This window comes from Salmo salar, chromosome 18, assembly GCF_965601325.2.
Source record: "Salmo salar chromosome 18, fSalSal1, whole genome shotgun sequence".
NCBI classification, from domain to species: domain Eukaryota; kingdom Metazoa; phylum Chordata; class Actinopteri; order Salmoniformes; family Salmonidae; genus Salmo; species Salmo salar.
The window spans coordinates 66,854,359-66,880,818 of NC_138308.1; positions in this window are offsets into that span (position 1 = coordinate 66,854,359).

Below are 26,460 nucleotides of genomic sequence, written 5' to 3' on the forward strand. Positions count from 1 at the left end.
CTCTTGTAAATGTACTGTCCTAACATACTCTAAATTTATGCTTTCGCCGTAAAACCTTTTTGAAATCGTAAAACGTGGTTAGATTAAGGAGATGTTTATCTTTCAAATGGTGTAACATAGTTGTATTTTTGAAAAATTTGAATTTTGACATTTATTTGGATTCAAATTTGCCGCTCTTGAAATGCACCTGCTGTTGATGGAGTGCACCACGGGTGGCACGCTAGCGTCCCACCTAGCCCCAAGAGGTTAAGCATTCATTCAAAATAGCACTTTCATGCGTTTTGCCAGCAGCCCTTCGCAATGCATTGCGCTGTTTATGACTTCAAGCCTATCAACTCCCAAGATGAGGCTGGTGTATCCGATGTGAAATGGCTAGCTAGTTAGCCGGGTGCGCACTTATAGCATTTCAAACGTCACTCGCTCTGAGACTTGGAGTAGTTTTTTCCCTTACTCTCCATTGGTAACGCTGCTTCGAGGGTGGCTGTTGTCGATGTGTTCCTGATTCGAGCCCAGGTAGGAGCGAGGAAAGGGACGGAAGCTATACTGTTACACTGGCAATACTAAAGTGCCTATAAGAACATCCAATAGTCAAAGGTATATGAAATACAAATCGTATAGAGAGAAATAGTCCTATAATTCCTATAATAACTACAACATAAAACATCTTACCTGGGAATATAGAGAACTCATGTTAAAAGCAACCACCAGCTTTCATATGTTCTCATGTTCTGAGCAAGGAACTTAAACGTTAGCTTTTTTACATGGCACAAATTGTACTTTTACTTTCTTCTCCAACACTTTGTTTTTGCATTATTTAAATCAAATTGAACATGTTTCCTTATTTATTTGAGGCTAAATTGATTTTATTGATGTATTATATGAAGTTAAAATAAGTGTTCATTCAGTATTGTTGTAATTGTCATTATTACAACAACAACAAAAAATCGGCCGATTAATCGGTACCGGCTTTTTGGCCCCGCCAATAATCGGTATCGGGATCGGCGTCGAAATAAAATCATAATCGGTCGACCTCTAGTCTCGACCCCCGCCCTGTGCAACTGGGTCCTGGACTTCCTGACGGGCCGCCCCCAGGTGGTGAGTGTAGGTAACAACATCTCCACCCCGCTGATCCTCAACACTGGGTCCCCACAAGGGTGCGTTCTCAGCCCTCTCCTGTACTCCCTGTTCACCCACGACTGCGTGGCCATGCATGCAACCAACTCAATCATCAAGTTTGCAGACGACACTACAGTGGTAGGCTTGATTACCAACAACGACGAGACGGCCTACAGGGAGGAGGTGAGGGCCCTTGGAGTGTGGTATCAGGAAAATAACCTCGCACTCAATGTCAAGAAAGCAAAATAGATGATCGTGGACTTCAGGAAACAGAGGGAGCAGCCCCCTATCTACATTGACGGGACAGTAGTGGAGAGGGTGGAGAGTTTTAAGTTCCTCGGCGTACACATCACAGACAAACTGAAATGGTCCACCCACACAGACAGTGTGGTGAAGAAGGCGCAGCAGCGCCTCTTCAACCTCAGGAGGCTGAAGAAATTCGGCTTGTTACCAAAAACACTCAAACTTTTACAGATGCACAATCGAGAGCATCCTGTCGGACTGTATCACCGCCTGGTACGGCAGCTGCTCCGCCCATAACCGGAAGGCTCGCCAGAGGGTAGTGAGGTCTGCACAACACATCACCGTGTGCAAACTACCTGCCCTCCAGGACAACTACACCACCCGATGTCACAGGAAGGCCAAAAAGATAATCAAGGACAGCAACCACCCGAGCCACTGCCTGTTCACCCCGTTAACATCCAGAAGGCGAGGTCAGTACAGGTGCATCAAAGCTAGAACCGAGAGACTGAAAAACAGCTTCTCTCAAGGCCATCAGACTGTTATTAAACAGCCATCACTAACATTGAGTGGCTGCTGCCAACATACTGACTCAACTCAAGCCACTTTAATAATGGGAAAATTGATGTAATCAATTTATCACTTGCCACTATATTATTTATATTAGAAAATGTTTACTTAACCTACATTATTCATCTCATATGTATATACTGTACGCCATACCATCTACTGCATCTTGCCATCTTGATGTAATTAGATGTATCACTAGCCACTTTAAACAATGCCACTTTATAAAATGTTTTCATAACCTACATTACTCATCTCATATGTATATACTGTACTCTATACCATCTACTGCATCTTGCCATCCTGATGTAATGTATCACTAGCCACCTTAAACAATGCTGCTTTATATGTTTTCATACCCTACAATACTCATCTCATATGTATATACTGTACTCCATACCATCTATTACATCTTGCCTATGCCGTTCGGCCATCAGTCATTTATATATTTTTATGTACATATTCATATTCATTCCTTTACACTTGTGTGTACAAGATAGTTGTTGTGGAATTGGTAGATTACTTGTTATATATTACTGCATGGTTGGAACTAGAAGCGCAAGCATTTCGCTACACTTGCATTAACACCTGCTTTGAGTAGAGAGACACTTTAAATGTGATCTAAAATAATTTAAAATACTTTGAATTACAGATATTGTTATGAATATTGTATTTATGAGGAAATCTGTCAGTGGGCTACTAATGTAGATGGCAAACAGAAAAAAACTAAAACAAGACAAATGTTGCAAACACAGAGGATTTAACTTGTACTTGTCCTAAAAGCAAATGTATATATTTATTTTTAATCTTCTATTATGATATATTTGGGGATGAAAAGAACCAAGGTCAAGTCAACAGAAACCTGAGGCGTTCTTTCATCTCGATCTGTAAGTGCTCCAACGCAGTAAATTAGGAGACATTTTGAGACCCTTGGCAGTACATTAGACGAAGGCTGGTAGCGAAGGAGTCCCATCGATTTGACCTGCGTGGGCCTAACAAGGATGAACCATTAGTGTGCTTCTCTGATGCTGCTGCCTCTAGATTTGTTTGTCTAAATGATGTCCCAAGACGATTGCACATGGGCAAAGAGATACAGGATCGCAGATGCATCAGCAACATGTCAGGGACATAGTAACTCATCCTTGGGCATTTACTTTGTTTTCAAAGCTGTCCACATTCATTCATCCATATTATTTGCTCTATTTTTGACCATTTCTGTGTGGGTATGCATGAACTATACATATACATTGTGGATTTTCTTCCTATGTTCCTATAAGATAAATCCCTTGGAAACATCCCTGCTTTATGAAATGAGTCTGCTTGACCAGCTTCAAAGTTTGCTTTTATTGATTCACTTTAACAATTCAAGTTACCACTTTCATTATACTCTGCTGTTGAAGAGTTGTACAACAGGCCAGTAAGTGTGTTACAGGCTGGCTCTGTAGTCTCAATGGAGAATAAATATCTACCGGTTCCTTCTCAATGTTTCTGAGTTCAAATTCCCCCACATCATTTGACTTGTGTTAATATATCAAGTGTACTTGATATTTACTTCTGACCCGGACAGAAACCGTACATAATATATTTCCAGCTCTGTTTTTTGGCTCTATTATATATTTTTGATCAGCAGGTTATACGTTCATTGTGGAAGTATAAGGCAAAACAAAAAAGCTTGTTGATGTGCACCACGCCATTATCTTTTCAAGCTGACATGATAAAGGAACATGATCTCTAAATTTCAACCAGTGGTCTCATGCATATTGTATACTCGGCACACATTTTCAAAACCATACACAAGGAAAATGTTGTGATGTTTCAAAAAGACTTGCAAATAAGGATATATTGCCTAGAAAGTGAAAGCCTGACCACGTTTATGGAGTAAAGTAAAACGTCTGATTAGAGAGATATAAGAGAGAGGTCTGGGGCAGGGCTGCAGAAGCCTGGTGAGAGATGGAGATGGCAACAGAAGGTGGGTAGGTGGACCGGGTAATTGATGTGTGCATCAGGTGGATGGGCACTGGTTCTGTTGTGTTGTCATTATCTCCTTCCCCTAAGGAAGAATAATCAGAGGCCAGAGTCTAGCTGACCAAACACATGTTGCTCCCTATCACAGCGGTCAAAACTCACAAAAGCCTGGGTGACATTCACAGGACTGTTTCTGGTTGGATATTCTATGGAATACTACAAAGTAGTACAGGAGACAGTGGTACCGTATGCATCTTGAGCCCTAAGAACTACTGCAACTATTGCTAAAGAAGGTGCAAGTGATTTTGAATAAACTAGAATGCCACATACAGTGCCTTGCGAAAGTATTCACCCCCTTGGCATAATCTTCCTATTTTGTTGCCTTACAGTCTGGAATTAAAATAGATTTTTGGGGGGTATGTGTCATTTGATTTACACAACATGCCTACCACTTTGAAGATGCAAAATAGTTTTTCTTGTGAAACAAAAGAAATAAGACAAACTGAAAACTTGAACGTGCATAACTATTCACGCCTCCAAAGTCAAAACTTTGTAGAGCCACCTTTTGCAGCAATTGCAGCTGCAAGTCTCTTGGGGTATGTCTCTATAAGCTTGGCACATCTAGCCACTGGGATTGTTGCCCATTCTTCAAGGCAAAACTGCTCCAGCTCCTTCAAGTTGGATGGGTTCCGCTGGTGTACAGCAATCTTTAAGTCATACCAAAGATTCTCAATTGGATTGAGTTATGGGCTTTGACTAGGCCATTCCAAGACATTTAAATGTTTCCCCTTTAAACCACTCGAGTGTTGCTTTAGCAGTATGCTTAGGGTCACTGTCCTGCTGGAAGGTCAACTTCCATCCCAGTCTCAATCTCTGGAAGACTGAAACAGGTTTCCCTCAAGGATTTCTCTGTATTTAGAGCCATCCATCATTCCTTCAATTCTGACCAGTTTCCCAGTCCCTGCCGATGAAAAAACATCCCAACAGCATGATGCTGCGCCACCATGCTTCACTGTTGGGAGGGTATTCTCAGGGTGATGAAAGGTGTTGGGTTTGCGCCAGACATATCGTTTTCCTTGATGGCCAAAAAGCGCAATTTTAGTCTCATCTGACCAGAGTACCTTCTTCCATATGTTTGGGGAGTCTCCCAATTGCCTTTTGGTGAACACCAAACGTGTTTGCTTATGGGTTTTTTTAAGCAATGGATTTTTTCTGGACACTCTTCCATAAAGCCCAGCTCTGTGGAGTGTACGGCTTAAAGTGGTCCTATGGACAGATACTCCAATCTCCACTGTGGAGCCTTGCAGCTCCTTCTGGGTTATCTTTGGTCTCTTTGTTGCCTCTCTGATTGATGCCCTCCTTGCCTGGTCTGTGAGTTCTGGTGGTCGGCCCTCTCTTGGCAGGTTTGTTGTGGTGCCATATTCTTTCCATTTTTTAATAATGAATTTAATAGTGCTCTGTGTGATGTTCAAGTTTTCTGATATTTTTTTATAACCCAACCCTGATCTGTACTTCTCCACAACTTTGTCCCTGACCTGTTTGGAGAGCTCCTTGGTCTTCATGGTGCCGCTTGCTTGGTGGTGCCCTTTGCTTGGTGGTGTTGCAGACTCTGGGGCCTTTCAGAACAGGTGTATATATACTGAGATCATGTGACACTTAAATAAAGTCCACCTGTGTGCGATCTAACTAATTATGTGACTTCTGAAGGTAATTGGTTGCACCAGATCTTATTTAGGGGCTTCATAGCAAAGGGGGTGAATACATATTCACGCACCACTTTTCAATTTTTTATAATATTTTGAAACAAGTTATTTTTCCATTTCACTTCACCGATTTGGACTATTTTGTGTATGTCTATTACATGAAATCCAAATAAAAATAATTTTAAATTACAGGTTGTAATGTTACAAAGTAGGAAAAATGCCAAGGGGGATGAATATTTTTGCAAGGCACTGTATTAAATGGACGAAGACTGAAATAATTACCAATGAAGAATAGCTAGGGGGGTCATGTCCTTAAAAGAGTAAGCCTGTGTGTGTAGCACAATTGATAGATATGGACAATATAATTATTCATTTATTTATATATTCTATGGTGCATATTTGGGAACACACACAGAGCCATTACAGAAACAGCATCAGATGTTTGTCTTAGGCATTTGCTAGCTAATTTCTAAAACATTTGGCATCCATCAGCATTCTACCAATGCGGCTTCGTACCAGAAAGCCATTTGCAACTACTTCAGAGCAGGGAGAACAAGCGGCTCTTGATTTGAGTTTCATTTTGTTTAAACATTTTTTGCATATGGAGATGTTTTGAAAAAATGCTAAACAAATTGACTATTAATACAAACAATGTTTTAAGTGAAATATTATCTTTTGTCTGAAACCGAAGAAGACAGGAAATTCAAAAGCTAATTTGTGACCCACCACCTTGATTCGGTCCTATTCAGCAAGATGTGACCGACCGCCTCATGTCAGTCTTTTGTAGCAACATTTGAAATTGTGTTTTATTACATTGTATAAAAGTAGAGGTTCAGAGCTAGAAAATGCTATAGCATACACTACAGTTGAGAAACAGTGGCAAAGTAATTCTGCTTTGAAAGTTGATAAACAAGTAACCCCACTGTTGAGAAATGGCCCGTGAATGTTTTGGTACACATACTGGAGAGCTCTTCTTTGTCTACACCCATTCAGCATTGTTCACACCCTCTTAACCTGTTGAGGGCAGAAACCCCGTTCCGCCAGCGGAACCCCTAGCCAACAGCATCGCACGGCACGAAATACAAAACCAACTAAAATACCACAATTCAATTTTCTCAAACAATCAACTATTTTACACCATTTTAAAAATAAGACTCTCGTTAATCTAACCACATTGTCCAATTTCAAAAAGACGTTACAGCGAAAGCAAAACATTAGAATATATTAGGAGAGTACATAGACACAAATAATCACACAGCCATTTTCCAAGCAAGCATATATGTCACAAAAACCCAAACCACAGCTAAATGCAGCACTAACCTTTGATGATCTTCATCAGATGACACTCCTAGGACATTATGTTATACAATACATGCATGTTTTGTTAAATCAAGTTCATATTTATATCAAAAACCAGCTTTTTACATTAGCATGTGATGTTCAGAACTAGCATACCCACCGAAAACTTCTGGTGAATTTACTAAATTACTCATGATAAACGTTGACAAAATACATAACAATTATTTTAAGAATTATAGATACAGAACTCCTTTATGAAATCGCTATGTCCGATTTTAAAATAGCTTTTCGGTGAAAGCACAATTTGCAATATTCTGAGTACATAGCTCGGCCATCAAGGCTAGCTATTCAGACCCGCCAACTTCGGGGTCACCTAATCTCAGAATTACTATTAGAAAAATTGGATTACCTTTGCTCTTCTTCGTCAGAATGCACTCCCAGGACTTCTACTTCAACAACAAATGTTGTTTTGGTTCCAAATAATCCATAGTTATATCCAAATACCTCCCTTTTGTTCGTGCGTTCAGGTCACTATCCGAAAGTTAACGCGCGAGCGCATTTCGTGACACAAAATGTCAAAATATTCCATTACCGTACTTAGAAGCATGTCAAACGCTGTTTAACGTCTTAGGGCTAAGGGGCAGTATTTACACGGCCGGATAAAAAACGTACCCGATTTAATCTGGTTACTACTCCTACCCAGTAACTAGAATATGCATATACTTATTAGATATTGATAGAAAACACCCTAAAGTTTCTAAAACTGTTTGAATGGTGTCTGTGGGTATAACAGAACTCATATCGCAGGCAAAAACCTGAGAGATTCCTTTACAGGAAGTGGCCTGTCTGACCATTTATTGGCTTTCTTTGACATCTCTTTCCAAAACAAAGGATCTCTGCGGTAACGTGACACTTCCCACGGCTCCCATAGGCTCTCAGAGCCCGGGAAAAAGCTGAATGTCGTCATTCCAGCCCCAGGCTGAAACACATTATCGCCTTTGTCAAGTGGCGGATCAAGGGACAGTGGGCTTAGGCGCGTGCACTGGTCGCCCCCGTCTTTCTTTTTTTTCCTCTATTTACCGAAACGCAGATTCCCTGTCGGAATATTATCTCTTTTTTACGAGATAAATTGCATAAAAATTGATTTTAAAAAGCGGTTGACATGCTTCGAAGTACGGTAATGGAATATTTCGAATTTTTTTGTCACGAAATGCGCAATGCTCGTAAGCCTGATTTACCATTTCGGATAGTTTCTTGAACGCACGAACAAAACGCCGCTGTTTGGATATAACGATGGATTATTTGGGACCAAACCAACATTTGTTATTGAAGTAGAAGTCCTGGGAGTGCATTCTGACGAAGAACATCAAAGGTAATCAAACTTTTGTAATAGTAAATCTGATTTTGGTGAAGGCTAAACTTGCTGGGTGTCTAAATAGCTAGCCCATGATGGCTGGGCTATGTACTTAGAATATTGCAAAATGTGCTTTCACCAAAAAGCTATTTTAAAATCGGACATATCGAGTGCATAGAGGAGTTCTGTATCTATAATTCTTAAAATAATTGTTATGCTTTTTGTGAACGTTTATCGTGAGTAATTTAGTAAATTGTTAGTAAATTCCCCGGAAGTTTGCGGTGGGTATGCTAGTTCTGAACATCACATGCTAATGTAAAAAGCTGTTTTTTGATATAAATATGAACTTGATTGAACAAAACATGCATGTATTGTATAACATAATGTCCTAGGGTTGTCATCTGATGAAGATCATCAAAGGTGAGTGCTGCATTTAGCTGTGGTTTGGGTTTATGTGACATTATATGCTAGCTTGAAAAATGGGTGTCTGATTATTTCTGGCTGGGTACTCTGCTGACATAATCTATTGTTTTGCTTTCGTTGTAAAGCCTTTTTGAAATCGGACAGTGTGGTTAGATTAACGAGAGTCTTGTCTTTAAATAGCTGTAAAATAGTCATATGTTTGAGAAATTGAAGTTTTTGCATTTCTAAGGTATTTTAAAATCGCGCCACAGGATTCAACTGGCTGTTACGTAGGTGGGACGATTTGGTGCCACCTAGCCCAGAGAGGTTAAAATAAATATTTATGCTATTTTTCTCGTAAAATAGCGATAATATTCCAACCGGGCAACTTTGTATTCATTCAAAGAGAGAAAGAAAAAAATGGCGAGGTCTCGTGACCGCGCATCTCCAGTCTCACTGTCCCCAGGCTGACCACTTACAAACTCTGCTCCTATACTTTGCCCAGAGACAGCAGACAACACATTCAACTTTCTGGTGGCTTTAGAGAGCCAATGGAAGCCTTAGAAAGTGTCATGTAACAGCACAGATGCTGTAATTTCGACAGAGATGCAACGGAAGGACAAGAAATTGTCAGACAGGGCACTTCTGCATGGAATCTTCTCAGGTTTTGGCCTGCCATATGAGTTCGGTTATACTCACAGACACAATTCAAACAGTTTTAGAAGCTTTAGAGTGTTTTCTATCCAATTGTAATTATATGCATATTCTTGTTTCTGGGCAGGAGTAGTAACCAGATTAACCTGTTAGGGCTAGGGGGCAGTATTGACACGGCCGGATAAAAAACGTACCCGATTTAATCTGGTTACTACTCCTGCCCAGTAACTAGAATATGCATATAATTATTGGCTTTGGATAGAAAACACCCTAAAGTTTCTAAAACTGTTTGAATGGTGTCTGTGAGTATAACAGAACTCATATGGCAGGCAAAAACCTGAGAAGATTCTGAACAGGAAGTGGCCTGTCTGACAAGTTGTTGTTCATCTTGGCTCTTTTTATTGAAGACTGAGGATCTTTGCTGTAACGTGACACTTCCTACGGCTCCCATAGGCTCTCAGAGCCCGGGAAAAAGCTGAATGATATCGAGGCAGCCCCAGGCTGAAACACATTATCGCGTTTGGATAGTGGCCGGTCAGAGTACTCTGAGACTCAGGCTCGTGCACGAGGGCACGAGATGTTTTTATTTTCTCTCTCTTTGTACGTATACACGCTTTCCCGGTCGGAATATTATCGCTTTTTTACGAGAAAAATGGCATAAAAATTGATTTTAAACAGCGGTTGACATGCTTCGAAGTACGGTAATGGAATATTTTGAATTTTTTTGTCACGAAATGTGCCATGCTCGTCACCCTTATTTACCCTTTCGGATAGTGTCTTGAACGCACGAACAAAACGCCGCTATTTGGATATAACAATGGATTATTTGGGACCAAACCAACATTTGTTATTGAAGTAGAAGTCCTGGGAGTGCATTCTGACGAAGAACAGCAAAGGTAATAACATTTTTCTTATAGTAAATCGGACTTTGGTGAGTGCTAAACTTGCTGGGTGTCTAAATAGCTAGCCCTGTGATGCCGGGCTATCTACTGAGAATATTGCAAAATGTGCTTTCACCGAAAAGCTATTTTAAAATCGGACATAGCGAGTCACATGCTAGTCACATGCTAATGTAAAAAGCTGGTTTTTGATATAAATATGAACTTGATTGAACAAAACATGCATGTATTGTATAACATAATGTCCTAGGGTTGTCATCTGATGAAGATCATCAAAGGTTAGTGCTGCATTTAGCTGTGGTTTGGGTTTATGTGACATTATATGCTAGCTTGAAAAATGGGTGTCTGATTATTTCTGGCTGGGTACTCTGCTGACATAATCTAATGTTTTGCTTTCGTTGTAAAGCCTTTTTGAAATCGGACAGTGTGGTTAGATTAACGAGAGTCTTGTCTTTAAAATGGTGTAAAATAGTCATATGTTTGAAAAATTGAAGTTTTTGCATTTTTGAGGTATTTGAATATCGCGCCACGGGATTACACTGGCTGTTGAGCGTCCCACCTAGCCCATAGAGGTTAAATCGGGTTCGTTTTTTATCCGGCCGTGAAAATACTGCCCCCTATCCCAAAGAAGTCAACCTCTCTAGGGTATGTGGGATGCTAGCTTCCCACCTGCGGGACACACTATTCAACAGCCAGTGAAATAGCAGGGCAGCAAATTCATAACAACAAAAATCTCATAATTCAAATTTTTCAAACATACAACTATTATATCCCATTTTAACATCTCTAGGGTATGTGGCACCAAATCGTCCAACCTACGCAACAGCCAGTCTAATCCCGTGGTGCGATATTCAAATACCTTAAAAATGCTATTACTTCAATTTCTCAAACATATAACTATTTTCCACCATTTTAAAGACAAGACTCTCCTTTATCTAACCACGCTGTCCGATTTCAAAAAGGCTTTACAACGAAAGCAAAACATTAGATTATGTCAGCAGAGTACCCAGCCAGAAATAATCAGACACCCATTTTTCAAGCTAGCATATAATGTCACATAAACCCAAGCCACAGCTAAATGCAGCACTAACCTTTGATGATCTTCATCAGATGACAACCCTAGGACATTATGTTATACAATACATGCATGTTTTGTTCAATCAAGTTCATATTTATATCAAAAACCAGCATCAATTTACAGAAATACTCATCATAAACGTTGATAAAATATTCAACAGTTATTGAAAGAATTATAGATACACTTTTCCTTTATGCAACCGTTGTGTCAGATTTCAAAAAAGCTTTACGGCGAAAGCAAATTTTGCAATAATCTGAGTACAGCGTTCAGACACGAAACCAAACCCGCCATTTTGTGGAGTCAACAAAACTCAGAAATAATATTATAAATATTCACTTACCTTTGATGATCTTCATCAGAATGCACTCCCAGGATTCCCAGGTCCACAATAAATGTTTGTTTTGTTCGATAAAGTCCATCATTTATGTCCAAATACCTCCCTTTGTTCGTGCGTTCAGTCCACTACTCCAAATGCAGGAAGCGTGCGCAAAATGTCACGAAGAAAAGTCAAAAAAAGTTATATTTACTTTCATAGAAATATGTCAAATGATGTATAGCATCAATCTTTAGGACGTTTTTAACATAAATCTTCAGTAATATTCCAACCGGACAATTCCAATGTCTTCAGAAAAGAAAAGGAACACAGCTAACTCTCCCGTGAGGGCGCGCCTCTGAGCTCATGTAATTTTCTCAGTCATCAACTTCCAGGCTCTCTTGTTCGCTCCATATTCTCAGTAGAAGCATTAAACAACGTTGTAAAGACTGTTGACATCTAGTGGAGGCCTTAGGAAGTGCAACATGACCCCGTTAACATTACAAATTGGATAGAGATTCACTTGAAAAACTACAAGCCTCAGATTTCCCACTTCCTGGTTGGATTTTTCTCAGGTTTTTGCCTGCCATATGAGTTTTGTTATACTCACAGACATCATTCAAACAGTTTTAGAAACTTCAGAGTGTTTTCTATCTAATAATATGCATATCCTACCTTCTGAGCCTGAGTAGCAGGAAGTTTAATTTGGGCACGCCTTTCATCCGGACGCCAAAATACTGCCCCCTACCCTAGAGAAGTTAACATAGTGCTATATATCATTTGGACATGGTTCAATTACTTTTTGGTTTGGAAACTGACTTCCTATGATCGTACATGACAAATGGACATAGCATCCTGATTTGGCACTTTCAATACTTTCATATTGCATTTGGACATTTCTTATGGCATTTGGCAATGGTTCACTGACTTTTGACTTCGACGTTTGACTTCCTATGAAATCATATTGCAAATGCACAAAACATATGCCTTATGGACAAGTAAAAAATAAATGATGACAATAAAATATGACAAAAGTACATTCATACAGTTCTTATAGATGTATAATTGACAACAAAAATCGAAAGAATTTCGAAAAAAGGCACTTTTTTAAGGGGGTGATAAGTTTGGGATTTTATTTTCACATTTTCAAAATTTGCCCTTGGGTCTTGACTTGATGTGCATTTGCAATATAACAATTTACTGTGGAGCGCGTTCACCATCTATTGGATTTTTGCTGTGTTACACTTGGCATTTGCAATATGGCATTTGCAATATTTTTGGAAAAAACGGCGTCCAAATGAGTGGTATTGCACATCGTGTATATGTTTCATACGGTGCCAATAAGATCCCCTTCATTTTTGACCATTTCAGGGGGGTGTTTCCTTACAATATATGCAATAATCCAAATGCATTATTTGTCATTAGTACCTGAAAACATGTGAATAAAACTGTAAATACATTATGCTCCATATATGCATATGTACATACGCCTACAGTAGAAACGACAACACGATAACAGAAAATGAGAAACTTACTTTGATAGGAACGCACACATGTCCAAAGTTATTATTTGTAAGGAATACAACAAGGAAAGCAAAGCGAGCGCCAGCAAGAAAATGTTCCAATTCTTGCAAGACTGCGCAAACATATGCATACTTTATCTGCGCAAACATGAGTGAAGTGCAGTGGGCTCTCCTAAGAGAGACTCAGTAAAGCCTCAAACATAAATTGTCCGCAACGCTGAAAAGGGCTACTTCAATGTGAATTAATGAGGAGGCGGAACACACTTTTGTTAGAAAATACAACTTGTTAGAAAATAATTTGAAATTGACAAGTTGAAACATAGCCTGTAGATAATTAGCAGGCAGAGTAATAATCACATTTTGCGGAATAATCACATTTTAGGACAGTGAGTGCATTCTGACATCACATGCATAAAACAACTCATGCTGGGGCGACCATTAGAGATATTTAGAACTCACATGTGAAAAGGTGAATCGTTACTTCATATCAATTCACATTCTGAACAGTTGTAACCTTCTTGGATCTGCAAGAACCCCAACCTTGAGCATTATGCAATACTACAACAATGTGTTTAATTGTTTATTTACTAGCTAACTAAATAATAACAGAATATACATAAACACTTACATGAGTCAAAGGTCCCTAGTGGACTGATATGCTTGCTTAATACACAGAAGGGGGTAGGGAAAATAGAGGTATAGAGAAAAAGGGACACTTATCGTGGCTACATTCTCAGACTGTCCTCACATTAATCATATGTTTTGCACACAAACTCCCGGCCATATGGAATAAGAAAATTATGAATGTATTTACGTGTTGAATGCTGTTCGTTCGTCGTTTATCTCGGTCGGATCCAAGCCCTCACAATGGAAGAATGTTGGTTTGGTGAACCTTTGTACATGCTATGATTGTCCATCGGAGGTCACATTGTCCTTTTTCTTAGTTGTCCGGTCTCCAATGGGCTGTTTCGTAAGAACAGCTACTTAGCCGTACCAGTGATTGTCTGAGAGGGGAGTTTTCTTCTCTTCTATCTCAGGTAGATAGTCAAAGTTTCCAACCACTTTACACGTGCAGCTGCAGACTGGCGGTGACCTGGTCTGATAAGAGAGAACAGTCTGTGGCATGGGTGGCTGGAGTCTTTGCCAAAAACAATTATCATTTTGGGGCGATTGGGGATCAGGGTTGCAAAATGCAATTATATCACGCAATTATTTCAATTATTAAATGGTGATATATACAATATATACAATTTATTAAATGGTCATATAATCAAGAAAAAAATATTGAAAAAAGAAACGTCCTCTCACTGTCAACTGTGTTTATTTTCAGCAAACCTTACATGTGTAAATATTTGGATGAACATAACAAGATTCAACAACTGAGACATAAACTGAACAAGTTCCACAGACATGTGACTAACAGAAATGGAATAATGTGTCCCTGAACAAAGGGGAGGCGTCGAAATCAAAAGTAACAATCAGTATCTGGTGTGGCCACCAGCTGCATTAAGTACTGCAGTGCATTGCCTCCACATAGTCTGCACCACATTTGCCAGTTCAAGGTGTGAGATGTTACCCCACTCTTCGACCAAGGCACCAGCAAGTTTCCGGATATTTCTGGGGGAATGGCCCTTTCCCTCACACTCCGATCCAACAGGTCCCAGGCGTGCTCAATGGGATTGAGATCCAGGCTCTTCACTGGCCATGGCAGAACACTGACATTCCTGTCTTGTAGGAAATCACGCACAGAACGAGCAGTAAGGCTGGTGGCATTGTCATGCTGGAGGGCCATGTCAGGATGAGCCTGCACGAAGGGTACCACGAGGGAGGAGGATGTCTTCCCTGTAACGCACAGCTTTGAGATTGACTGCAATGACAGCAAGGTCAGTCCGATGACGCTGTGACACACCGCCTCAGACCATGACAGACCCTCCACCTCCAAATCGATCCCGCTCCAGAGTACAGGCCTCGGTGTAATGCTTATTCCTTCGGCAAAAATGCAAATCCGACCATCACCCCTGGTGAGAAAAAAACGCAACTCGTCAGTGAAGAGCACTTTTTGCCAGTCCTGTCTGGTCCAGCGATGGGGGGTTTGTGCCCATAGGCGACATTGTTGCCGGTGATGTCTGGTGATGACCTGCCTTACAACAGGCCTACAAGCCCTCAGTCCAGCCTCTCTCAGCCTATCGCGGACAGTCTGAGCACTGATGGAGGGATTATGCGTTCCTAGTGTAACTCGGGCAGTTGTTGTTGCCATCCTGTACCTTTCCCGCAGGTGTGATGTTCCGATGTAGCGATCCTGTGCAGGTGTTGTTACACGAGGTCTGCCACTGCGAGGATGACCACTGTCCTTCCTGTCTCCCTGTAACACTGTCTTAGGCATCTCACAGTACCGCCATTGCAATTTATTGCCCTGGCCACATCTGCAGTCCTCACGCCTCCTTGCAGCATGCCTAAGTCACGTTCACGCAGATGTGCAGGGACCCTGGGCATCTTTCTTTTGGTGTTTTTCAGAGTCAGCAGAAAGGCCTCTTTAGTGTCCTAAGTTTTCATAACTGTGACCTTAATTGCCTACCATCTGTAAGTTGTTAGTGTCTTAACCTGTTGGGTCTAGGGGGCAGCATTTGCACGTCTGGATAAAAAAAATGTACCCGATTTAATCTGGTTACTAATCCTACCCAGTAACTAGAATATGCATATACTTATTATATATGGATAGAAAACACTCTAAAGTTTCCAAAACTGTTTGAATGGTGTCTGTGAGTATAACAGAACTCATTTGGCAGGCAAAACCCTGAGACATTTTCTGACAGGAAGTGGATACCTGATGTGTTGTATTGACTTTAAACCTATCCCATTGAAAAACACAGGGGTTTAGGAATATTTTGGCACTTCCTATTGCTTCCACTAGATGTCACCAGCCTTTACAAAGTGTTTTGAGTCTTCTGGAGGGAGATCTGACCGAACAAGAGCCATGGAACGGTGATGTCCCATTAGACACCTGGCGCGCTAGTTCATGTTGGGTACCCTCGTTCCAATACGTTATAAAAGAGTATGCATTCGTCCACCTTGAATATTATTCATGTTCTGGTTAAAAAAGGCCCTAATGATTTATGCTATACAACGTTTGACATGTTTGAACGAACGGAAATATATTTTTTCCTCTCGTTCATGACGAGAAGTCCGGCTGGCTTACATCATGTGCTAACGAGACGGAGATTTTTGGACATAAATGATGAGCTTTTTTGAACAAAACTACATTCGTTATGGACCTGTGATACCTGGAAGTGACATCTGATGAAGAGAATCAAAGGTAATGGATTATTTACATAGTATTTTCGATTTTAGATCTCCCCAACATGACGTCTAGTCTGTATCGCAACGCGTATTTTTCTGGGCGCAGTGCTCAGATTATTGCAAAGTGTGATTTCCCAGTAAGGTTATTTTTAAATCTGGCAAGTTGAATGGTGTAACATAGTGTAACATAAATGGTGTAACATAGTTGTATTTTTGAAAAATTTGAATTTTGACATTTATTTGGATTCAAATTTGCCGCTCTTGAAATGCACCACGGGTGGCACGCTAGCGTCCCACCTAGCCCCAAGAGGTTAACCTCTTGGGGCTAGGTGGGACGCTAGCGTGCCACCCGTGGTGCACTCCATCAACAGCAGGTGCATTTCAAGAGCGGCAAATTTGAATCCAAATAAATGTCAAAATTCAAATTTTTCAAAAATACAACAATTTTACACCATTTGAAAGATAAACATCTCCTTAATCTAACCACGTTTTACGATTTCAAAAAGGTTTTACGGCGAAAGCATAAATTTAGAGTATGTTAGGACAGTACATTTACAAGAGTTGTGTGTAATGTTTTGTCAAGTCAAAGACAGGGTCACCAAAACCATAAAACCAGCTAAAATGATGCACTAACCTTTTACAATCTCCATCAGATGACACTCCTAGGACATTATGTTAGACAATGCATGCATTTTTAGTTCTATCAAGTTCATATTTATATCCAAAAACAGCGTTTTACTATGGCATTGATGTTGAGGAAATCGTTTCCCTCCAATAACCGGCAGTCAAGTCAGCGTCAGAAATTAAATAATTAAAATTAGAAAACATTGGTAAAATATTATATTGTCATTTAAAGAATTATAGATTTACATCTCTTGAACGCAATCAACTTGCCAGATTTAAAAATAACCTTACTGGGAAATCACACTTTGCAATAATCTGAGCACTGCGCCCAGAAAAATACGCGTTGCGATACAGACTAGACGTCATGTTGGGGAGATCTAAAATCGAAAATACTATGTAAATAATCCATTACCTTTGATTCTTTTCATCAGATGTCACTTCCAGGTATCACAGGTCCATAACGAATGTAGTTTTGTTCAAAAAAGCTCATCATTTATGTCCAAAAATCTCCGTCTCGTTAGCACATGATGTAAGCCAGCCGGACTTCTCGTCATGAACGAGGGGAAAAAATATATTTCCGTTCGTTCAAACATGTCAAACGTTGTATAGCATAAATCATTAGGGCCTTTTTTAACCAGAACATGAATAATATTCAAGGTGGACGAATGCATACTCTTTTATAACGTATTGGAACGAGGGTACCCAACATGAACTAGCGCGCCAGGTGTCTAATGGGACATCATCGTTCCATGGCTCTTGTTCGGTCAGATCTCCCTCCAGAAGACTCAAAACACTTTGTAAAGGCTGGTGACATCTAGTGGAAGCAATAGGAAGTGCCAAAATATTCCTAAACCCCTGTGTTTTTCAATGGGATAGGTTTAAAGTCAATACAACACATCAGGTATCCACTTCCTGTCAGAAAATGTCTCAGGGTTTTGCCTGCCAAATGAGTTCTGTTATACTCACAGACACCATTCAAACAGTTTTGGAAACTTTAGAGTGTTTTCTATCCATATATATTAAGTATATGCATATTCTAGTTACTGGGTAGGATTAGTAACCAGATTAAATCGGGTACATTTTTTTTATCCAGACGTGCAAATGCTGCCCCCTAGACCCAACAGGTTAATGACTGTTCCACAGGTGCGTGTTCATTAATTGTTTATGGTTCATTGAACAAGCATGGGTAACAGTGTTTAAACCCTTTACAATGAAGATCTGTGAAGTTATTTGGATTTTTACGTATTGTCTTTGAAAGACAGGGGACGTTTCTTTTTTTGCTGAGTTTATATATAGCTAAAAAAAGAAGTGAATACTGACAAATTACCTGATGGATTATGTAAATCTTCTGGTAAAAAAAGTGCCGGTGAAAAAACATAAATTTGCACCCCCTTTTTTAATTTACTCCAAGGCTCAGGCGGCCATGTGTAGGCTAGATCGATAAGCTGTTTTGCTCAGTCGCTACTTGTGAAGAGGAAGAACTTTGCAGGTGTTTCTGATTAATTAGCCTATGTGGGGTCAACAGGAAACCGCTATCATGTTTTTCAGGGATACAGTATTTTCAACCTAACTTCCACTTCCTCTGAAAAACGGATGTGGGAATTCCGCTCAGGGTTTTTTTTTATGCCTGATACGTTTTACGCCAGCTACAATGCCATGCTGGTGGGTGGTAACATTGAAATAAAACCCACCCCTAAAAAGAAACAGACTGAAAAGTATTAGCTCGCCGTATGACAGGTGGAACACATGCAATTGACAAAAAGAATCCCCACTTCCGTCTTCCCACTTTAAGCCCAAATACATCATACTGTGACTAAAACAATGACTTACTGACTTAAATCGTTTTGCAACAATATGGGTAAGCTTTGGGCAGCATTTGGGGACCAAGCGGTGCAGCGGTCAAAGGCACTGCATCACAGTGCTAGAGGCGTCACTACAGACCCAGGTTCAATCCCGGGCTGTATCACAACCGGCTGTAATCGGGAGTCCAATAGGGCGGCACACAATTAGCCCAGCGTTGTCCGGGTTAGGGGAGGGTTTGGCCGAGGTAGCCTTCATTGTAAATAATAATTTGTTCTTAACTGACTTGCCTAGTTAAATAATAAATAAAAACAAAAAAAATTGTCTTTCAGTAGATTTTCTTTTATTTCTGCTTTTCTGGTACTTTGACTGGTTGAAATTGTAAACTGCGCTGGCTTAACAGCAGCCGAAAATAGAGCCTGTTGTATACTAAAATAATGATAAACAATTAGTTTAATATACACTTTTAATAAGTGTGTTTTAGTGAAATGACAGAATATTTATAGTATACCGTTGGAAGAAAAAGTATGTGAACCCTTTGGATTTACCTGGATTTCTGCATAAATTTGACATACAATTTGATCTGATCTTCACCTAAGTCACAACAATAGACAAACACACTGTGCCTAAGCTAATAACACACAATTGATGTTTTTTTTCTTGTCTATATTGAGTACATCATTTAAACATTCACAGTGTGGGTTGGAAAAAGTATGTGAACCCCTAGGCTAATGACTTCTCCAAAAGCTAATTGGAGTCAGGAGTCAACTAACCTGGAATTGAATCAATGAGACGAGATTGGAGATTGTGGTTAGAGCTGCCCTGCCCCATAAAAAACAATCACAAATTTGAGTTTGCTATTCACAATAAGCATTGCCTGATGTGAACCATGCCTCGACCAAAAGTGACATCAGAAGACCTATGATTAAGAATTGTTGCCTTGCATAAAGCTGGAAAGGGTTACAAAAGTATCTCTAAAAGCCTTGATGTTCATCAGTCCACGGTAAGACAAATTGTCTATAAATGGAGAAATTTCAGCACTGTTGCTACTCTCTCTAGGAGTGGCCATCCTGCAAAGATGACTGCAAGAGCACAGCGCAGAATGCTCAATGAGGTTAAGAAGAATCCTAGCGTCAGCTAAAGACTTACAGAAATATCTGGAACATGCCAACATCTCTGTTGACGAGTCTACAATATGTAAAACACCAAGCAAGAATGGTGTTTATGGGAGGACACCATTGAAGAAGCAACTGCTGTCCAAACAAAACATTGCTGCACGTCTGAAGTTCGCAGAAGAGCACCTGGATGTTCCACAGTGCTACTGGCAAAATATTCTGTGGACAGATGAAACTAAAGTTGTGTTGTTTGGAAGGAACACACACAAGACTATGTGTGGAGAAAAAAGGTACAGCACACCAACATCAAAACGTCATCCCAACTGTAATCATGGTTTGGGGCTGCTTTGCTGCCTCAGGACCTGGATAGCTTGCTATCATCGACGGAAAAATGAATTCCCACGTTTATCAAGACATTTTGCAGGAGAATGTAAGGCTATCTGTCCTCCAATTGAAGCTCAACAGAAGTTAGGTGATGCAACAAGACAACAACCCAAAAGACAGAAGTAAATCAACAACAGAAGGGCTTGAACAGAAGAAACTACACCTTCTGGAGTGGCCAAGTCAGTCATGACCTCAACCTGATTGAGATGCTGTGGCATGACCTCGAAAGCTGTTCACACGAGACATCCCAAAGATATTGTGGAACTGAAACAGTTTTGTAAAGATGAATGGTCCAGAATTCCTCCTGACCGGTGTGCAGGTCTGATCCGCCACTACAGAAAACATTTGGTTCAGGTTATTGTTGCCAAAGGAGAGTAAACCAGTTATTAAATCCAAGGGTTCACATACTTTTTCCACCCTTCACTGTGAATGTTTACACAGTGTGTTCAATAAAGACATGAAAAATTATAATTGTTTGTGTGTTATTAGTTTATGCAGACTGTGTTTGTCTATTGTTGTGACTTAGATGACAATCAGATACAATTGTATGACCACTGCACATAAAGATATACTACAAAAATACATATCGTATTTGAAGTAAGAGTATATTATATAAATTTGTTATATATATATATAAGTATATTTAATTATACTCTATATATATTTATAAAAACACTTGTGCTTAGGAGGTTGTTTGCTGCACCTAACCAGCCCACACATTCAGAGGGCGGGATGGAGACAGGGCTCTGGGACTTCTGGATGCTTCCATTACCCACTGAGACACCAGTCTTCAGAAGTAAAGGCCAAAAATCATGGATTTATGTCAAATTGAACAGAAAGTTACCTCAATAACTACAATAGTGAATGAGGCATATTGTTAAAATGCAATACAACTTTTGATATTTCACCTGTTTCAATTTAAATTGTGCTTAATTGAAGTGCTTATATCACAAAGCACCGTCTTAGTCCTGTGTTTGACTGTCGAGGAATGTTGTCATGACCACATCTGAAAGTCAAAGTATTATAACTCATTAAAATTACAAATGTCTCAGTGGTAGACTTCGAAGCTATGATTATTTTATGTCTGTTTTAAAAGCAGCTTCTGTTTCAAACATCATTTACTCATCAGCGACCTCTACACTTGTTAAATATTCTGAGTGCAGAATCACTGTACCACCCTGTAAATGAATGCTTTGAGTTAATACAGGCACAATCATTATGTTTCCAACACAGTGTTATTTTTGAGGCTGCTAATTCATGTGTGATTGGCATTTCCACAAAGCTACTCTTACTGTGTAAAACAAGCCTTTTTTTGTGGGGGGCTTCAAAACGTTTTCCTCATTGAACACAACTATAATGAGAGAAGCATTCTGATTGGCTTGAACTATTCAATACACTTGAGGGGAAATGCATGCTAGGCACATTAGTCAGCTGATCATTCTTCTCCTTTCAATTTCATGTTAATATTACTTCAAAACATTGTGCATATTCTATACTATCTTGGGTAACAAATAAAACATCAGAAAGGTCTCTCTGCCCCCAGAAAGTGTTTTGTTTGTCTTTTTTTCTGCAGTCCATAGGCACACTCAGAAGCTCTGTCAGTTTAGGTGGGGAAAACTGTATTGACATAAGGCCAACAGAGCAGAGATATTAGAAGGTTGCAATTTAGGCCTGGTTTACAGTGGATAACCAGTTTATTACCTTAGCGTGAGAAGCATCTGCCGATGGCAGCGACTGCATATGTCTGGCTGTTGGTGTACCTGTATGATATGCAGTTTAATTCTTTATTCAATCTGACTAGAATTGTATATTGTGTTTTGGTTCAATGTTGATTATAGTTAACTATCGTGGTACAACAATCCTGAGGCATAACACCATAGTTGGGTCCCACACAATTTTTAGATGACTGTTGTTTTATGATATACAATTGAAAGATAATATGCTGCCTTTGCCAGGTTGAGAGGTACCCATATTCTTTATAAACATGCTGAAAATTGGCAAGTTATAATATACTTTCAGATATCAACATTCTTGAGCATCAGTTTGCTCATCTAGCACAAAATCCGACATTAGCATAAAACTTATAGTTAATATTTCATATTTTTCCTTCTATCACACACAAAGCCTGATCTACCTACCTCTGTAGAATGTGCTTGAACCTCACTCTTTCATTCACACATTTGATTACATCTCAAATGCATTATTTTCTCTAATATATCAATTTCAGCTGCATTTATGTTTCAAGTGAGGAGGAAAATCTCCAGTTTGGCTCAAATCTCCGTGCTGTACTAACCTTTTGTTTTTAATAATTTCTGCACTCGAGAAGGTATGTTAAATAACCTAATCTCATAAGCAGCTTAATGCAGACGCTGCTGAGACTTCATTACTTTCAGTGCCGTTTGTAAACCATTCTTCTGAAAATTTGTGTTGCCAGGGTTGACTAGAAGAAAAGGAGCATGCGTAAGACCTTCCCAGAATGCTTTGTTTTTAGACAATAGCATCCCCAGCAGACAGGGGAAAACAACATGCTCATGGGGGCTCAAGGTTTATTAGAAGTTTGACCAGGTTCTATAATTAAAACCTTTGGCTTCAACATCGCAATTAGAGGAAGGGTGAAACTATCCTGGCTTTGTCCTTCTTTCCCCCTGTTACACACCAGGGAATCATTCCTGCTATCAACAGTACAGAGACCTAGAAAGTGTCTTTTCATTTACCTTTCAAAGCAATGTTAACTACCTAGACTGAACCTCAGCAGGTGTCGCTATATCTGCTATGTCTGGCATGATTGCGCATCTGCACAGCACAGGAAAGGAAATGATTTGGCCTTTGACTTTTTAACAAATGTGTTACATGCAACATGCATTGTAATGCATGTTGCCTACTAAAATCATTATTGCATATGTGGGAAGAGGTCTCTTTATGTTTCTATATATTGACTAGCTGTCGTCATCAATGTCTATAGTAAAGTTCACCTAATTTCATCCAAGTGGCCTAAGGTAAAGTATAACATGTTTGCATACTTAGTATAGTTTATAGCAAGCTTGGTATTTTCAATGTTCACACTAACATGCATCGGCTAACATGCATCGCTGAGCACAGTCAGTCTGGCCTTTTCCAGTGTTAAAAATAGGTTGGCACCATCCCCTTAAGCACTGAAATGTACCTCAATCTCACAAATAATACTTGTATTAATTTGAAATGGGGGCATTTGACATTGTACTGATGAAAGAGTAAATGGAACGGCATTAAGATGTATTTCATCCCAGCAGACCTTGACATCACACTTTTACACATGAAGGCTCTTCATCACAGTGCCAGGCTAAGTAATATGAGGGTTGACGGAAACTCTAATTAATTGTAGATTGACTAAGCCTGCTGCTGATCTCTGCTGAGCCAACATGCGGAATTGTGGAGTTTGGAGTTATATGAATCTAACCAGAAACATGGGAAGTTTTTACTAGTAGTAGCAATTATTACAATGTTATTGCATTACTCCCTTTTTGTATGGGAAACAATTTCCAAAGGCTTAAACAGTTAAGTTGTCTCAATGACTACACTTAACAGCTGTAAAAACAAATTGCATATGACTACGAGTGTAAAATATGAAAGTTACCATAGCGCAAGAGTGTCTGTCTGAGCAACCAAACAATCGTAAGGCTGTCTCAGACCAGCTGTGCTTGACAACAACGGCTGTTTGTGACAGGCTGGCGTACTGTTTCCAGTGCGAATCAGCCGACTGCTTGATTTGCCCCCGCAATGTATTGTGATTAACTTTAAATACTGTATGTGATCTGGCCTGCGCCAAAATCTTTATGACAAGCCCGCTGTAGTCCTCATGAAAGATAAATCCCCGTTCCCTTGACTTTAACTCGTACTGACAGAAATCTTCTCATGTACACAAATTAAGAAACCCGCGGCTGCCTTCTGATGTTCGTCTCTTCCTGCTTTACCATCTCACACCAAGATTCCTGAAATACACAGATGAAAATGCTTAATCTGGAGACACATAAAAAGATACGGGCTTCTAAAACATGATCTGAGGAGATTTCAGGATGCATAATGGAAAGAGTTTGAGCCCAGCTTGATAGCTGGAAATCCTCTCCATTAATCAACTCCCACTGAGCGCTGGTGGCTCCAGGAGGAGGCTTTAGCTGGTGCATTAGGAGACAACGATGGATGCTTATGGTGCTCTACACACCATGGTATTATGGGATAGCGATGGATGTCAATGGGTGCCTCCAAAGGCTCAAATGGCTCATTCAGAAATTGAGATTTCAGAGAAGACTACTACTGATCTGTCCCCCAAGCTATCTATATACATCTGTCCCCAACTTGGATTGACTGTGGTATGTACAGAATAGAGAAGCATTGGTGATGCATTGTAATGCTTTTTCAAGTATCTATCCTTGTCATTCAGGCACATCAAGATTGTGTGCCTAGGTTTAGAATTATAGATCTGCTGTTTATCAAGATAAGTTATTATCAACTAAATCAATTTGCATTGTTGGATCCTACAATAAATCATGAAGTGTTGGTCCAGCAATACATCCATGCACACCGAAGGAGCATTTGCCAACTGTTCAGCCTAGATCAACATCAGATGCAATCAACCAGAAAGTGAAAAGTAAAAGGGCTTTTTCTTAGCCCAAAAGCGATGACACTATTGTAATGAGTTTGTATAAGTCTACTGAATGTATCTGCTGGACGCTAGTTGTTTGCCAAATCAGAGCTAAATAAATTAGCCTGTCTGTTGTGTTACAACACTCCAGCCTGCCAGGAAACCAGGAAAGGGCCTTTATTTTAAGATGTCTATCTACAGACTGTTTTATACGATAACTCACTGTCTTCTCTCTCAGGGTGCCATGCACCCATTTTTTTAAGGGGGCAGGGCTCTAAGGTGGTCGCATATGTGACAATGTATTTTGCTGTGCGATCTTGACTTTTCTCTTTTGAGCACTGTGTGACTATGTAAAAAATCTCCCAGACAATAATTGTAATGATAAGGCTTCAATGTACTGTTGTTTCTGAGTGCCCTATAGAAAAAATAGAATGCAGATTCGATTGCATCATGGTTGCATCATTACTACAGCGAAAATAGCTTGCTTCTAGACCAGCGTTCCCAAACTCGGTCCTCGGGACCACAAGGGGTAAACGTTTTGGTGTTTGCAACACTACACAGCTGATTCAAATGATCAAAGCTTGATGATTAGTTGATTATTTGAATCAGCTGTGCAGTACCAGGGCTAAAAACTAAACGTGCACCCCTTGGGGTCCCGTGGACCGAGTTTGAGAAACCCAGTTTTATACCAACCAGGTCAAAAGATCTGACCCATATTACCGGCACAACATTTTTATCTTCCTATAGGGGATCGCTGGGACCGCATTTTACATTCATAAAGCATGTCGTGGGCCGTTCTAAAACTACTCACTCGTCATTAACCATTTGTTTACACTTTGTTCAGTCATGTTACCTCATTGACTAGCTAGTTAACAACCTAGTAACTTTACCAGTATATGCAAACATTTGGTGGCACAGAAAGAACGGAAAAGGGTGATCTTCTTCAGAAAATCTATGATCATAGCAATGAATGAATTGAAGATCTCTTGCATTTCATCATCGCAATCCTGAAGTTTTTAAAGTGCCAGTGTACAATTTTCAATAGGACAAAAGTGCTTTTACACAATGTTTATTTTTAACCTTTATTTAAGTAGGCAAGTCAGTTGAGAACAAATTCTTATTTACAATGACAGCCTAGGAACAGTGGGTTAACTGCCTTGTTCAGGGGCAGAACGACAGGTTTTTACCTTGTAAGCTCGGGGATTCGATCTAGCAACCTTTTCAGTTACTGGCCCAATACTCTAACCATTAGGCTACCTGCCACCCCAACGTAGAAACACAATATTCCACAAAATACTTTGTAATTTAAATGACAGATATTCATATCAACATTTTTGCTTTTATGGTAAACAAATGTTACATAAACTCAGCTAAAAACGAAAGTCCTCTCACTGTCAACTGCATTTATTTTCAGCAAACTTTACATGTGTAAATATTTGGATGAACAAGAAGATTCAACAACTGAGACATAAACTGAACAAGTTCAACAGACATGTGACTACCGTAAAT